This window comes from Ovis aries, chromosome 19, assembly GCF_016772045.2.
Source record: "Ovis aries strain OAR_USU_Benz2616 breed Rambouillet chromosome 19, ARS-UI_Ramb_v3.0, whole genome shotgun sequence".
NCBI classification, from domain to species: domain Eukaryota; kingdom Metazoa; phylum Chordata; class Mammalia; order Artiodactyla; family Bovidae; genus Ovis; species Ovis aries.
In genome coordinates, this window is record NC_056072.1 from 32,189,462 (window position 1) to 32,203,408 (window position 13,947).

The 13,947-nt window shown below is 46.5% G+C and overlaps 1 protein-coding gene across 4 annotated transcripts in view; it reads left to right on the forward strand.

Annotated features, from left to right (window-relative positions):
• The window catches only part of FRMD4B (FERM domain containing 4B), a 374,847-nt gene that overhangs the window by 95,445 nt on the left and 265,455 nt on the right, over positions 1 to 13,947 (forward strand). The window contains exon 1 of one of the 4 annotated variants that reach the window (XM_060402224.1): positions 7,358 to 7,556. The exons of the other annotated variants lie outside the window; for them this stretch is intronic. The gene's annotated coding sequence lies outside the window, so the exon portion shown is untranslated. Of the gene's footprint in view, positions 1 to 7,357; positions 7,557 to 13,947 lie in introns of those variants that run through there. 4 annotated transcript variants of the gene reach the window in all.

Here is a 13,947-nt window from a genome sequence, read left to right on the forward strand (position 1 = left end):
ACTGCAGCATGCCAGGCCTCCCTGTCCTTCACCGTCTCCTGAAGTTTGCCAAACTCATGTCCTTTGAGTCGGTTATTCCATCCAACTATCTCGTCCTCTGCCTCCCCCTTCTCCTCCTGTCTTCAGTCTTTCCCAGCATCAGGGTCTTTTTCAGTGAGTCAGCTCTTTGCATCAGGTGGCCACAGTACTGGAGTTTCAGCTTCAGCATCAGTCCTTCCGATGAATATTCAAAGTTGATTTCCTTTAGGATTGACTAGTTTGATCTTCTTGCTGTCCAAGGGACTCTCAAGAGTATTCTTTAGCACCATAGTTCAAAAGCATCAATTCTTGGGCGCTCAGCCTTCTTTATGGTCCAACTCTCACATCCATACATGACTACTGGAAAAACTACAGCTTTGACTACAATTTTGACTGTTGGCAAAGTGAAATCTCTGCTTTTTAATACACTGTCTAGGTTGGTCATAGCTTTTCTTCCAAGAAGCAAGTATCTTTTAATTTCATGGCTGCAGTTACCATTGGAGGTAATTTTGGAGCCCCAAAACATGAAATCTATTAGTGTTTCCTTTTTTTTCCCCATTTTTTGCCTTTGATTGATGGGACTGGATGCCATAATGTGAAGGGACCCGATGTCATTATGTTAGTTTTTTGAGTGTTGAATTTTAAGCCAGCTTTTTCACTCTCCTCTTTCACCTTCATCAAGAGGCTCTTTAGTTCCTCTTCCATTTCTGCAGTTAGGATGGTGTCATCTGCACGTCAAGATTACTGATGTTTCTCCCAGCAATCTTGATTCCGTCTTGAGCTTCATCCAGCCTAGCATTCCAGATGATGTCCTCTGCATATAAGTTAAATAAGCAGGGTGACAATATACAGCCTTGACGTACTCCTTTCCCAATTTGGAACTAGTCTGTTGTTCCATGTCCAGTTCTAACTGTTGCTTCTTGACCTGCATACTGGTTTCTCAGAAAGCAGGTCAGGTAGTCTTGTAGTCCCATCTCTTTCAGAATTTTCAGTTTGTTGTGATCCACAAAGTCAAAGTCTTTAGCCTGGTCAATGAAGCAAAAGTAGATGTTTTTCTGGAATTCTCCTGCTTTTTCTGTGGTCCAGTGGATGTTGGCGATTTGATCTCTGGTTCCTCTGCCTTTTCTAAATCCAGGTTGTATGTACACCTGGAAGTTCTCAGTTCAAGTACTGTTGAAACCTAGCTTGATGGATTTTGAGCATAATCTTGCTAGCATGTGAAATGAGTGCAACTGTGGGATAGTTTGAACATTCTTTGGCATTGCCCTTCTTTAGGATTGAAATGAAAACTGACCTTTTCCAGTCCTGTGGCCACTGCTGAGTGTTCCAAATTTACTGGCATATTGAGTGCAGCAGTTCAACAGCATCATCTTTCAGGATTTGAAATAGGTTAACTGGAATTCCATCATCTCCACTAGGTTTGTTTGTAGTAATGCCTACTAAGGCCTCCTTGACTTCACACTTCAGGATGTCTGGCTCTAGGTGGATGATCACACCATCATGGTTATCCGGGTCATTAAGACATTGTGGCATACAGGCCCAAGGGTGGAATTACCAGGTCATGTGGTACCTCTGTTTTTAGTGGTTTCAAGAACCTGGAAAAACTATTTTCCATCACAGCTGCTTCCAATTTCATTCCCCCAAAAAGGTAGGAGGGTTCTGTTTCATGCACGCCCTGCCTTTCCCCCATTCCTTATGTGTAGACAGTTTGGTGATTCACATTGTGACTGTTGCAGAGAGACACCTTGCTGCAGTTTTGATTTACAGCTTTCGAAAATGACCCTTATGGAGAATATTGAAAATATGTGATTTTTTAAAAAAACAACCAACCAAACAAAAAAACAGTATGCTTTGAATTTAAATTGACTTCTGGAAATAGGCTTCCCCCACAATCCGCCCTCTTTTCAATTCTTTTCATTGACCTGCCGGAGACAATTGTTTTCTGGCCGGTGTCCTTGACAGCCCCTCAGGCCTTGGGAATCTGAAGCGCCCAGAGGCGCCACTCTGGCACTTGTAGTTCCTGAAAATGTCCACAAGACGGCAGCACTTCTCCGCGCCCCGCTGGCGTGGCTTGGGCAACCAGAGCCGCAGAGAAGGTTGTGTCCTGGGTGGTGGCTTCCAGTGGAATGTGCTGGAAGAAGGAGCCCACGTCTCGTGTCTCCGTGCTTTTTCACAACTAGGGTTCCCGCATCCCAGAAATCCCAGGCCCCACCCTAACGGCGATGCTGAGGGTACTGTGTACACAGCAGGGTGACTCCCGAGGAAGGAGGCTGTAGCTGGGAACGGCGGCACCGGGAGATCTGGAAAACACGTGACTTTTCAAAGCTCTCTGGGCACAGAGGTCCACCGTTTTGGGTTTGTAGTCAGCTTGTGTAAGGTGTAGGAGGGCCTGCCTAGATCGGGAGATTGGAGTCCCATCCACAGGGGACCTGGCCCTCCAGGCCCAAGAGGGATTCATTCGCTGGCACCTCGTCCGCAGCTCCGTCAGCTGCACCACAGTTCAACCGGGGGACCCGGGTCGGCTGGGGCTCCTGGGATGTGACAACATCCCACCCCAAGGCCTGAGGGCAGTATTCTTGGCATTTCTTTATTTTCCTTTGTTTTTCTTTTTGCATTTGATTTTTTTTTTTCTTTGTGTTGGATTATAGTTGACTTGCAATGTTTGTTTGGTTTTTTTTTTTTTTCCGCGTAGGGCAGACAGGTTCACTTATTCATATATCTGTATCAACTCATAGTCACGTTCTTTTCCTATACAGGTTCTTAGAGATTGTTTGAGTAGATTTCCCTTTGCTTTGCCATAGGTGTTTCTTGATCTGTTTCATATATAATAGTGAGTATGTGTGAATCCCACCCTCCTACATTCTCTCTACCCTCCCCCCCAGCTTTGTCACAATTTATTCCCTCTCGGGAACCATAAGTTTCTTTCCGTAGTCTTTGAGCTGGTTCATAAATGGGTGCACTTGTATCGCGGTTTAGATTCCACCCCTAGGGAACACCATAGTCGATCTGCTGTCCCCTGTCTTCCTTAGTCAGCAGGATCGTCTGCAGGACCGTTCATGTGGCTGCGAAGGCAGTAATTCATTTTCCTGACTGAGTCCTATTCCCTGGACCAGCTTAACCACATCATCTCCAGGCATCTATGCAGGGAGCAATTGGTTGCTTGTGATGCTGCAGTGAAATTTAGATGCCAGGTGTCTTTTCAAATTTTGGGTTTCCTTGGCCTGCAGACCCAGGAATGGGAGTTCTGGGTCACGATGTAGCTCTGTTTTTAGTGTTTTCGAGAGCATCCACAGTCTTCTCTTTCGTGGCTTTTACCCACTTCCATTCCTCAAAACAAGTTAGGAGTGTTCTGTTCAATGCATGCCCTCATTTCCGACACTCCTTGTGTGCAGACCGTTTGGTGATGGCTGTTGTGACTGGTGCAAGAAGATACCTTGCTGCAGTTTTGATTCACAGTTATGCAAAAGAGGCTTATGGAGCATATTTAAAATATGTGCTTTTAAAAACTAAAAATAAAAACAGAATAAAAAAGAAAAATCCATGTGCGTTAAATTTAAGTTGACCTCTAGAAATTGGGTTCCCCACGATCCGCTTTCTGTTTAATTCTTTTTCGATGACCTGCTCCAGGACAGGCTTGTGCGTTGGTGTCCTTTACAGCCCCGCAGACCTAGTGACTCTGAAGCGCCCTGAAACACCGCTCTGGCACTTGTAGTTCCAGAAAATATCCACAAGGCGGCAGCACTTCTCCGCGCCCCGCTAGCTTGGCTTGGGCAAGCAGAGACCTAGAGAAAGTAAATGGGGGTCCTGGATGGTAGCTTCCGGTGGAATCTGCCGAAGAAAGAGCCCAGGGCTCGTGTCTCCTTACTTTTTCTGGCATAGTGTGCACTTTGCCAGAAATCCCAAGCCGCCCCCTAACGGAAATGCTGGCGGGGTTGTCGGCCGTAGAAGAGGTAACACCCGAGAATGGAAGGTGCTGCTGGGATCCCCCGCCCCGGGAGACCAGGGGAGCAGGTGACTTTTAGAAGGTTTTTCGGCACAGAGGTCCACCGTCTTTGGGGTGTATTCGACTTGACTGAGGTGTAGGAGGGCCTACCTGGATCAGGATAGTCAGGCCCAGGAGGGGTTCATTCGCTGGCACCTCGTCCCCTGCTGCCTCAGCTGCCCCGCACTTCAGCCCGGGGGACCCCGAGTGCCGGGCTCCTGGGATGCGACGGCAGCCCGGACCCTGAGGCTTAAGGGCAATGTTTTTGGCTTTTGTTGACCCTCCCCCCTTTTTTAAAAAAATAGATTTGATTTTGCTTTTATATTGAAATGTACTTGACTTAAAAGTTCTGTGTGTGTGTGTGTGTGTGTGTGTGTGTTTAGGTGTAGCTCAAATGGATTGACTTATACCTTCACAGGTATCAGCTCTTATTCACCTTCTTTCCTGTCCAGGTTCTTGGAGACTGAGTAGAATTCCCTGTGCTTTGCAGAAGGTGCTCCTTGATGATCCGTATCATATATAATACTGTGCACATGTGAATCCCATCTTCCTAAGTTTTCCCTAACCTCCCCACTTTACCCCAGTTCTTCCCCCTTGGGAACCGCAGTTTCTTTTTGAAGTCTTTGAGTAGGTTTCTTTAAGGAGGGCATGTCTATCGAGCTTAGATTGCACTCCTGAGAGATGTCACAGTCCTGTCGTTCCCTGTCTGACCTCCCTCAGTGAGCACGATCGTCTCCAGGTACATCCGTGTGGCTGCAAAGGCAGTAATTCATTTTCCTGACTGAGTCCTATCCCATGGAACCAAGTGACCACATCTTCTTCTCCGGGCGTCTGTCCAGGGAGCTTTCGGTTGCTTGCTCTGCCCATGGTGCTGCAGTGAACTTCGGGGTACAGGTGACTTTTCTAAGTGTGGTTTGCCATGGCCTCCAGGCCCAGAGGTGGGATTGCGGGGTCACTTGGTAGCTGTTTTTTGTCTTTTCAAGAACCTGCACACTATTTTTCATCTTGGCAGTTGCTCACTTCCATTCCTCAAAAAGAGGTGGGAGGATTCTGTTTCCTGCATGCCCTGTTTACCACGTTCGTTGTGTGTAGACTGTTTGGTGATGGCCATTTTGAGTGGTGCTTTGAGATATCTTGCTGCAGTTTTGATTCACAGCCTAAAAAATGGAGCATGTTTAAAACATGTGCTTTTGAGAAACCAAACAGAAGAAAAAATTTAAAAAAAATGTGAGTTAAATCTAAATTGACCTCTGGAAATTGGCTTCCACGGTCAGCTCTTTTTTGAATTATTTTTCCATGCCCTGCCCTAGGACATGGCTTGAAGGCTTGTGTCTTTTTGAGCCCCTAAGCTTTGAGACTTACAAATAGCTGTGAAAAGAAGAGAAGCAAAAAGCAAAGGAGGAAAGGAAAGATACTCCCATTTGAATGCAGAGTTCCAAAAGAATAGCAAGGAGAGATAAGAAAGCCTTCCTCAGTGATCAATGCAAAGAAATAGAGGAAAACAACAGAATGGGAAAGACTAGAGATCTCTTCAAGAAAAGTAGAGATACCAAGGGAACATGTCATGCAAAGATGGGCTCGATAAAGGACAGAAATGGTATGGAGCTAACAGAAGCAGAAGATATTAAGAAGAGGTGGCAAGAATACACAGAACTGTACAAAAAAGATCTTCACGACCAAGATAATGATGGTGTGATGACTCACCTAGAGCCAGACATCCTGGAATGTGAAGTCAAATGGGCCTTAGAAAGCATCACTACGAACAAAGCTAGTGGAGGTGATGGAATTCCACTTGAGCTATTTCAAATCCTGAAAGGTGATGCTGCGAAACTGCTGCACTCAATATGCCAGCAAATTCAGAACACTCAGCAGTGGCCACAGGAAAAGGCCAGTTTTCATTCCAATCCCAAAGAAAGACAATGCCAAAGAATGCTCAGACTACCGCACAATTGCACTCATCTCACACGCTGGTAAAGTAATGCTCAAAATTCACCAAGCCAGGCTTCAGCAATGCGTGAACCACGAACTTCCAAATGTTCAAGCTGGTTTTAGAAAAGGTAGAGGAACCAGAGATCAAATTGCCAACATCCACTGGATCATGGAAAAAGTAAGAGAGTTCCAGAAAAAACATCTATTTCTGCTTTCTTGACTATGCCAAAGCCTTTGACAGTGTGGATCACAAAAAACCGTGGAAAATTCTTCAAGAGATGGGACTACCAGATCATTCGACCTGCCTCTTGAGAAACCTATATGCAGGTCAGGAAAGCAAGAGTTAGAACTGGACATGGAACAACAGACTGGTTCCAAATAGGAAAAGGAGTACGTCAAGGCTGTATATTGTCACCCTGCTTATTTAACTTCTATGCAGAGTACATCATGAGAAACGCTGGACTGGAAGAAACACAAGCTGGAATCAAGATTGCCGGGAGAAATATCAATAACCTCAGATATGCAGATGACATCACCCTTATGGCAGAAAGTGAAGAGGAGCTAAAAAGCCTCTTGATGAAAGTGAAAGAGGAGAGTGAAAAAGTTGGCTTAAAGCTCAACATTCAGAAAATTAAGATCATGGCATCCGGTCCCATCACTTCATGGGAAATAGATGGGGAAACAGTGGAAACAGTGTCAGACTTTATTTTGGGGGGCTCCAAAATCACTGCAGATGGTGATTTCAGCTATGGAATTAGTAGATGCTTACTACTTGGAAGGAAAGTTATGACCAACCTAGATAGCATATTAAAAAACAGTTGCCAACAAAGGTCCATCTAGTCAAGGCTATGGTTTTCCAGTGGTCATGTATGGATGTGAGAGTTGGACTGTGAAGAAAGCTGAGCACCGAAGAACTGATGCTTTTGAACTGTGGTGTTGGAGAAGACTCTTGAGAGTCCCTTGGACTGCAAGGAGATCCAACCAGTCCATTTAAAGGAGGTCAGTCCTGGGTGTTCATTGGAAGGACTGGTGCTAAAGCTGAAACTCCAATACTTTGGCCACCTCATGCGAAGAGTTGACTCATTGGAAAAGACTCTGATGCTGGGAGGGACTGGGGGCAGGAGGAGAAGGGAACGACAGAGGATGAGATCGCTGGATGGCATCACCGACTTGATGGACATGAGTTTGAGTAAATTCCGGGAGTTGGTGATGGACAGGGAGGCCTGGCGTGCTGCGATTCATGGGGTCGCAAAGAGCCGGACACGACTGAGCGACACAAACTGAAGCTTTGAGACTCTTTAGCCACCATAAGTTCCGCTCTGGCACTTGTAGTTCGAGAAAACGTCCACAAGGCGGCAGCACTTCTCCGCACCCAGCTAGAGTGGGTTGGGCAACCAGAGCCCTAGAGAAAGTGGTGTCCTGGATGGTAGCTTCCTGTGGAATGTGCTGGAAGAAAGAGCCCAGGGTTCATGTCTGAATACTCTTTCCTCCATAGCGTCCCCTTTCCCAGAAATCCCAAGCCCCGCCCTAACGGCGATGCTCATGGTGCTGTCGTTCATAGGCGGTGTGACTCCTGAGGACGGAAGCTGCAGGTGGGAACTCCAGCACCAGGAACCCTGGGGAACAGGTGATGACTTTTCAAAGCTCTTCCGGCACAGAGTTTCATCATTTTGTGGGTGTACTCAACTTGCTTGAGATATAGGAGAGCCCGCCTGGATCAGAGATTGGGTTCCCATCCACAGGGGACTGGGCACTCCCAGGCCAAGGAGGGCTTATTCGCTGGCGCCTGGTTCCCAGCTCTCAGGTGCACCACACTTCAGCGTGGGGGACGCGGGGTGCGGGGGGGAGGGGGAGGGGGGGGTTGGTCTCCAGGAATACCAGTCCCTAAGGCACGCGGCACCTGGCATTTCTTTGTCTTTTATTTTTTAACATTTAATTTTTTTTATTGCAATATCATTCATTTTGTTTCCTCCTGGCTCCGTGGTAGAGAAGCCACCTGCTAATGGAAGAGATGTAGGTTTGATCCCTGGGTCAGGAGGATCCCCTCGAGGTGGAAATGGCAACCCCCTCCAGTATTCTTGCCTGGGAAACTCCATGGCCAGAGGAGCCTGGTGGGCTACAGTCTGTGGCTTCACAAAAGATGTGGATACCACTTTGTGATAAAGAACAACAACATTTTAAAGTAAATAGAAAGCTTCAGGCAATATTAGGAGCCAGGCTTAAATCTTTGGGGAAAAGAAAAAGTGGCGGGCCCTAGGTGTCCACATTTTTGCATTCACCATGTTATTATTCTTTCTGTTGTCCATTCCTAAACACTGCGCAGTGGAGGGTAAAACTCCTCAACACCCTCCCTGAGGATTTGCTTCCCACCTTGTGCGTGTGTATGAAAGCCCTCCTAAAAACTTCTAAGACCTAGAGCTGGAGTCAGCTAACTTTTCTGAAGGACCAGATAGTCTGTGTTGCAAGTACTCAGGTCTGCTGCTGCTGCTGCTAAGTCGCGTCAGTCGTGTCCGACTCTGTGTGACCCCTTAGACGGCAGCCCACCAGGCTCCTCCGTCCATGGGATTTTCTAGGCAAGAACACTGGAGTGGGTTGCCATTTCCTTCTCCAATGCATGAAAGTGAAAACTGAAAATGAAGTCGCTCAGTCGTGTCCGACTCTTCGTGACCCCATGGACTGCAGCCCACCAGGCTCCTCCGTCCACGGGATTTTCCAGGCAGGAGTCCTGTAGTGGGGTGCCATTGCCTTCTCCAACTCTGCATTATCCTGCAAAAGCAGCCCTAGAGTGTGTAAAAGAATCAGCATGATTCTGTCCCAGTAAAAGTTTACTTACAATAAATAAATTAATAATAATAAAAAAGTTTACTTACAAAAACCGGCAGAAGGTCCTGAGAGTGTAGGCTGCTGAGTCCCTACCTAGGGAAAAGCACAGATAATAGAACTTCCAGAAATACATGCCTTTTTTTTTTTTTTTTTTAAGAAAAGTAGACTCACACTACATATGATTGGATGTATTTAAATATTTGTTGGTGGCCGTTATGTGCTAGCTTGTGTATAGTGGTGCACTCAGCAGTGAGCAAGAGTGACAGGCCCTCAGCTCCAGTGGTGTGTACCGAGTGAGACTTGTACGGAACATCGTAAGTGCCCTGAGTCATGGGGGCTGTGATAGAAATCAGCTTTCTAGCGTAACTCTTGCAACCAACCCCCTATTTATTGGCGTTTAATTTCCTTAACTGTTTTCCTTGTCGTCTTCCCTGTCGTAAAGATTCTTAGGATTAAGTCTTTATGAAAAACCATCAGTTCTTACTTGGGCTAAAAATTTCTTACAGTGGAATGCCTGAGTCAAAAGGCAATTTTTATTTTTATTTTTTGATCTTTTGCTAAGCATTGTGTGTGTGCTCAGTCATGTCTGACTCTTTGCAACCGCATCGACTGTAGCCCGTCAGGCTCCTCTGTCCATGGGATTTTCCAGGCAAGAATACTTGGAGTGGCTTGTCATTTCCTCCTCCAGGGATTGAACTCTCAACTCCTGTGAGATGACTCCTGCTTTGGCAGGCAGATTCTTTATCACTGAGCCACCTGGGAAACATTTCCAAAGTACTTTCTAGAAAACTTAAACCAACCTCCGCTTTCACTTTACCTTCCTCGACTTCCTTGCTGCCTTTATGCAGCCAGATCGAGTTTCATAAATTCTGACAGTAAAATGAAAGCATATAAATCTAACCCGTGAAACAGAATTAAAGAGACAGGGAATCATTTGTGGGAGAGGAGCCCTGTTTCAGATGTTTTGTCTCTAGGGTTTCCTGTCATCTGCTCCCTATATCACAGTTAGAAATAAGTCTCAGAAGTTCTGTAGTGCTAGCCGACACCAGCTATTAACTGCCTTCACCGTGTGCCAGAAGCCCTGGTAAGCCCTTCATGTGCCTGATCCGAATTAAGCCTCAGAACAAAATGGAACGGAGAAGCTACAGACGGCCCAATGGTGGTGGAGCTGGACCTCGACTGGGTCTCTTTGAACTTGAGTAGGAATCTCAAGCTGGCAGCCCCACTGATTGCTTTCTTTGGCTCGCACAGTGTAGGCCAGCCCAGTGTTTAAAAATTTATTGACGTCATTCCAAACATTTTAAAACTGGAAAATGTCCCACAAAATCTATATTTAAAACTTGAGAAAAATTGCAAGACCCAGGCACAGTGGGGTCACCTTCCCATGTGCTGACAACGGATGGGTCCTGGGTGACTTCCACACAAGGAACATGCCTTCTGATCATGATATTATTGAGCTGAGATTAGCAACCACTCAGAAATTCCTTCTCCTGCAAACCAATAGGAAGTCTGTGATTGGGACTCAGCAGGGGGCTGCAGCAGAGAATGCTTGTCCTGTCTTCTCACCCAAGCCACTTCTTTTGTTTGCTTGCCCGTGATTGTTGCCCAGATGTTAGCTATGGGAGGAGACAGGATAGGGGAGGGGGCCGGAGGCCACTGGGTCCAGCCCCCTATGTGACCTGGCATGGCCTCCAGAGAGGGGCCGCTTTGAACACTTGATTAGGGGAGGGTATCTTCAGCTGCTGGAGGGGCAGCCTGTAAAATGACTCTTGGTTTCTGAGTGTCTGCCTTCCTCTTCTAACCTCCATCTTTCTCTTTCCTGTTTTTTTCATCACCTCGATTCCTTTTCAGTACGTGTCACCACACACTTCCCGGCCACGTGGGTCTCCCTCGTCCATCTTGCTTTAGACAATAAACTTGGGGACTTCCTCGGCAGTCTAGTGGGTATGAGTCTGAGCTTCCACTGCAGGGGGTGCAGATTCCATCCCTGGCTGGGGAACTAAGACCCCCCCCCCCATGCCATGCGGTGCGGCCAAAAGAAGGTAGACCTGACCGTGGCGGGTCAGGTGTCTCTTGCAAGGGCCATGCTCACAGCCTGGCTGTGTGCCCACCTGTCCCCTCTTGAGCATGGGCGCCCATTGGCTTCTCTGCTGGGAGTGGCTCCGGCACTTGTTTAGCTCCTGACTCTGTGGCTAGAGGGCTGGAGAGACAAAACCCTAGAGACAAAACTGGGGCTCCGCCAGACCTTGTGGCTCTGGGAGCCAGAACTTGACTCTCTCAAGTATTCATTTTGTGTTTGATTTAGTTAGAGCCATATAGTGTCATGAAGAAATCACTTATTTAAAGTACGTATCTGTGCTTTCCGTACCCCAGGCATTGTGCCAAGTAAGAGGGTCCCAGGAAGGAAGGGACAGCATGGGGGTGCGGAGGGTCAGCAGAGAGCAAGAGCCAGGCCCCAGTGCGGCTTGTGCACTGGCAGGGAGCAGATTCAGAAACTCCTTGAGGCAGAAGGAGCAGGGTCAAGGAGCCTTCTAGAAGGTGCTCCCACCAGAGCCTTCATGCCAGCAGAGAGCTCTGAAAAGCACCCAAAGTCACATCTTTTCATGTCCATCCATTCAAACCCCTCTTGCTCCACAAGCCCACCTGCCTGCGTCTGTCTTCAGCAGACACCCCCGTCTCCACACATCTGGAACCACGCTGTCCAGTACAGAAGCCAGTAGCCATGCATGGCTGCTGGTAATCTGCAGTGTGGCCAGGCTCAACTGGCATGTCGTGCAGACACAAAATGCACACAGGATTCTAAGGCTGAGAACACAGAAGGATAGAATGTAAAGTACCGCATTAGTAAACTCGTACTGCTTTCAGGTTAAAATGACAGTATTTGGCTATACTGGGTTAAATATATGGTTCTTTTATGTGGTTTTCTTGATTTTACATATGGACCGCTCACTGGTGGCTCAAGGGATTGTTGTAGCTGAGCTGGCTGCATCTCCCTGGCCTGGCTACATGAAGCGTGCTCCTTTATGACTTTGCTGTATATTTCTTACTGATTGGCTATAGGTTACAGACTGTGTGTGTGGGAATGCTCAGTTTTGTCCAACTCTTTGCTACTCCATGGACTGTAGCCCACCAAGCTCCTCTGTCTATAGGATTTTCCAGGCAAGAATACTAGAGTAAGTAGCCGTTCCCTTCTCCAGGGGTCTTCCCAACCCAGGGATGGAGTCTTTTGCATCTCCTGCATTGGCAGGTGGGTTCTTTACCACTGGCGCCACCTGGGAAGCCTGTATGTATTTGTGTGTGCGTGGAGGTAAGAATAATATATATTCTCTGTCCCTCTAACTAGGTGGAAGACAGGACTAATGTCTCATTCCTCTGTTTCCTCACTCTCTGCTCTGCCCAGGTGCCGCTTTTGCTATTAAAGACCCAGTGTGTGTTTGGTCACGATTCTTTCGTTCATTTGACAAATATTTGCCAAATTCAGACTCTCTGCCAGGTTCCCCTGGGAACTTAATGAAGTTTAACTCAATACTTGGCATTGTAAAAGAAGGTAGGAATTACTAGCTTTGTTTCTCAAGATAAGGGGATTGGGGTAAAAAGTTTAAGTGACTTGCTCAAGGTTACCTACTAGGCAAGTGGCAGGAATCAGGATTCCAACAGTCTTTTTTGTCTGGTTCCAAATGGTGTTCAGAGTGACTCCTTCACCTCATTCCAGCTGCACCCTTAACCCTGTCTTCTTGTTTGTATATACAGGCTTATTACACTGCTTCTTTTTTTTTGATAATTTCATGTATATATTGATTTTATTCTTGGCTGTGCTGAGTCTTCATTTCTGCTCGGGCTTTTCTCTAGTTGTGGCAAGTAGGTGCTACTCTCTGATTGCAGAGCACGGGCTCTAGAGCATGGGGCTTCAGTAGCTGGGGGGCAAGGGCTTAGAGCAACTAAGCTCCGTGGCATGTGGGATCTTCCCGGGCCAGAGATCGAACCCATGTCCCCTGCGTTGGCAAGTGGATTCTTTACCACTGAGCCAGCAGGGAAGCCCTACACCCTTATATATAACACCCTTATATTCTCCATTCTCAGTTTTGATCCAGTCAGTTGTTCCATGTCTAGTTCTAACTATCACTTCTTGATCTGCATACAGGTGTCTCAGGAGACAGGTAAGGTCATCTGGTATTCCCATCTTTTTAAGAGTTTTCCACAGTTTGTTATGATCCACACAGTCAAAGGCTTTAGCACGTCAATGACACAGAAGTTAGATGTTTTTGTGGAATTCCTTTGCTTTCTCTATGACCCAATGAACGCAGGCAATTTGATCTCTGGTCCTCTGCCTTTCCTAAATCCAGCTTGTACTTCTGGAAGTTCTCAGTTGATGTACCGCTAAAGCCAAGCTTGAAGGATCTTGAGCATAAACGTTGGTACGTGTGAAATGAGGGCAACTGTGCGGTAGTTTGGACATTACTTGCCATTGCCTTTCCTTGAGATTGGAATGAAAACTGACCTTTTCCAGTCCTGCGGCCGCTGCTGAGTTGTCCAAATTTGCTGACATATTGAGTGCAGCACTTCAACAGCATCATCTTTTAGGACTTGAAATAGCTTAGCTGGAATTTCATCACCTCCACTAGCTTTGTTCATAGTGATGCTTTCTAAGGCCCACTTGACTTCACACTCCAGGATGTCTGGTTCTAGGTGAGTGACCACACCATTTGGTTATCTGGGTCATGAAGACCTTTCTTTTATAGTTCTTCTGTGGATTCTTGCCACCTCTTCTTACTCTCTTCTGCTTCTGTTGGGTGGGAGTTATGAGGTGGTGTCTAGTAGATGCATTCAGCAGCTTTTTTTTTTTTTTTTCTGCCTGGAAGGTGATGATTACTTAAGAGTGAGAAACTCTTTGGGACTGCGTGGCGTAAAAAATTCATAATGGTTCCTATGTGAGTGCCCCTAGAAGCACAATAAGCTCATTTTTATTAGAACTATTGAGTTTCTCAAAACAAATGGGTTAGAACATGACCTTGGTTGTCATCACGGGACTTCTTATACAGAGCTCGACCTTTTCTATGTAGTCCCTGTCTATCACCAGTGTCAGTCCGGTTGTCTAGTTTAAATTGAGTGGTTTTGTGGTGTTGAGTTGTGATGGGAATGTTAGAGTTAAATACCTGGTATTTTATTAATGTAGTGGCATTTATAGATCTTGAGAG